This window comes from Urocampus carinirostris, chromosome 6 (assembly GCF_059441175.1).
Source record: "Urocampus carinirostris isolate Australia breed hairy pipefish chromosome 6, RoL_Ucar_1.0, whole genome shotgun sequence".
NCBI lineage: Eukaryota > Metazoa > Chordata > Actinopteri > Syngnathiformes > Syngnathidae > Urocampus > Urocampus carinirostris.
This window is the reverse complement of record NC_142354.1, coordinates 46046423-46048864: the sequence shown is the minus strand read 5'-3', so window position 1 is coordinate 46048864 and position 2442 is coordinate 46046423.

Genomic DNA, 2442 nt, shown 5'->3' with positions numbered 1-2442 from the left:
GGGACAATCTTTGGCTAGCTGGGGACATTTGACATCTCTTGTTATTGCACGATCTTGTTTCAATTTGGCATTTTTGTTTGGAAATGTCTGTCCAGCAGCATTAGAGCGCCCCGTCGTCAGGAAGAAGCGCTCATGCAGACCCCGGCCTGGCCACAAATTTCAAAAAACAATCTTATTGTTGGACAATCCTGTGCCACTTGAGAACATTTGACTCGCAGGACAGTTATGTCTTGTTCTCGAACGCTCTCGATTCATTTTGGGGATTTTTGTTCAGATGTGTTCATTATTTCACATGTAAGTCTTAGCAGAGTATAAGTATATCCCGGAAAATACGATAAATGCGTGTCCATTCGAAGAAGCCAAAATAGTTTGTATCTTTTCTTTTTGCCTTTAAAAGCCACACGGCAAAGTCAAGACTTCATGAAATCAATCATTAAAATGAGTGTTTGGATGCTCATGTTGTCACCCTTCCAGTCTGTCAGTTTAGCCGAATAAACTTTAGCGGAGACCAATTCAATTATTTGTTTCCGTCGTTTTCTTTTTGTTTTTTTACAAATTGACAGTTGATCATCATGTCTGTGATGATGTGATGTCACTTAGAGTTCAGAGAGTCGAAAGCAGTGAGCCATCAAAGAGATCTCGGGTCTTTATGAGAGAGCTGGCAAGCTCCACTGCTTTGCCAGATTATTACCATTCACTCTGCTGCTCACCAAGGCGTTTGGTTGCTCTTCGTTCTATTTGTGAGTACTGACCCTTCCTCACTTTGCGTTCTTGTGTTGTGTTCTTATTTAGTCGTCTATTAGTACGGGATCCATTTTTTGGGTCGCCGTGGAACTTTGTGTAGATCAACGCTATTGGAGAGTAACAAAATATTCACAAAAATCCCTGGAACAATCATTTTTTAATCAAAGCTGACATCCCTTAATCAGAATTCAATTATGAGCCTCTGAAAAGACCTCAGTCCTCCAAGTAAAACACGTTTTTTGTGCCATTAGTTTAATCGTCTGGCAGCTCTGAAAATGTTTTTCCTGCCATTTGGCCCCTTGGCTAAAACGAGTGCTTTTAACCCCTTAGCGTTACATGACGTCAGGAGTCACCTAAATGGGTCACAAATCATTGGGAAGTGTAAACTCTTCAAATTTAAGAGATGATGGCCGTTTCAAAACGTACTCATCAGAAAAACATCACCGTCATCCTGAAACACGATAGCCCAAAACTAGCCGAGTTAGCTCACCAACAACGTGCTCTGATAGTCCCTTGATGATTCACACGGTCTTGTTACTACATTTACGAGAGTTCGGTAAATCCGATTGTGTCAAATATTTGCTCTAAAAAAAACACGATGGTGCCAATATATTAAAGAAAACTGCCTAAAAGCATTCCTGCATTATTTCACAATTTTTACAACTCTTTTGAAATTTCTAAAAATTTGCCAAAGTAAAATGCACAGTTAAGTCAAGTTATGTTGATTTGTTTGGCCCTTAATCACAAAGAGTCACAAAGGGCTGCGCGAATCAAAGACTATTGCAAACTACAGACTATTATGACACCATCCTCTCATCTAAAACCTACATGAGGGCAAATACTACACAGATATTGTCAACCTAGACTATAGATTATTCATATGCTATAGAGTATAAGTGTGTTTTAAGTTTAGATTTAAACAGTTCCACTGAGGTTGGCTCTTGGGATCACGAGTAGACCGGAGTTTTCAGAGCAAAGGCTCCAGACCGGAACATAGGGGGGAATTCAATCTGAAGGATATGAGGGAGCAAGTCCATGCATGATTTTGTATAATACCAAGAGAACCTTAAAATCACATCTTAAGCGAACAGGGAGCCAATGCAGGTTCGCTAAAATCAGGGTTCTGTGATCAAACTTTCTTTAGTTAAAAACCGGGCTGCAGCATTTTGTACCAGCTGAAGCCTCTGGATTTTGGACTTCGGGAGACCAGAGAGTAGTGCATTATAGTCATCGAGACGGGAGGTCACAAACGCGTGAATTATAATCTCCGCGTCTGACTGAGACAGCATAGGGCGAATTTTAGCAATGTTGTCAAGATGGAAAAAGGCTGTTCTAGTAATTTTCTTCATGTGTGTTTGAAAGGACAGTTTGGGTTCAAATATGACACCTCAATTTTTAACTGAGTCACTTTGTCAATGTTCAGAGACGTTTTTGAGAACAAGTCATTTAGATGGACCACTAACTAACATTTTGGTCTTTTCAGAGTTAAGGCACAAGAAGTTGAGTGACATCCAGATAGAGGTTTTAAAGCTGTAAACTGGTTGTCTCCAAATAGTCTGTTTGACATGCCTTTAGAAAAAATGTGTGAAATGCAATGTTTCCTTTGGATTGTGATCAAATTTGACCTGGGACCAGGTAAGACCTCGTGCTATTGTTCCAGCTGATATTCCCATGCTACACTCATCTTCTATTGCTTCG